Below are 550 nucleotides of genomic sequence, written 5' to 3'. Positions count from 1 at the left end.
TGTGTGTGTGTGGGTATGGGGTTCTGGGAGCTGTGGAGTGTGTGGAGGGGGAGGGTGGCTTGGGATGTGTGTGTGTATGTGTGGTGGGGTGTGTGTGCATAGCAGTGAGTGGGGATCCCCCAGAGACATGTGGGTGTATGTAGGGGGTGTGTGAGGGAGGGTGTTGGTGGGTGCAATGTTTGCGTGGTGTGTAATTGTGTGTTGGGGAGGGTGTGGTTGTGGGGTTTGTGGGGAAGGGCTTTAGGGTTTGGTGGGATGTACATAGGAGCCCCCTGCACATGCCTCCCTGAACCAATCAGCACCCACCCCCACCCCACAAAAGCCAAGAGCCCACACACCCTGTGGCGCCTCCTCGCTACCGCCAACTGTGCAAAGTCCCAGCCCTGCTTTTCAGCACTTAAGCCCCCAAACCATTCTATACCAGTGCATTGTTCATTTAATCATTAGATCTTCATTGTTGTCAAAAGTACATGTGTTATATGCATTCCTGTAATTCTGGGCTCTATAACAATGGGCTAAACACACAGATTACAGCCCATCCCTCTGAAAA

The sequence above is a fragment of the Gavialis gangeticus genome, unplaced genomic scaffold (assembly GCF_001723915.1).
Source record: "Gavialis gangeticus isolate Ggan-Ray unplaced genomic scaffold, GavGan_comp1, whole genome shotgun sequence".
NCBI lineage: Eukaryota > Metazoa > Chordata > Crocodylia > Gavialidae > Gavialis > Gavialis gangeticus.
Note: the sequence above shows the minus strand (reverse complement) of the source record.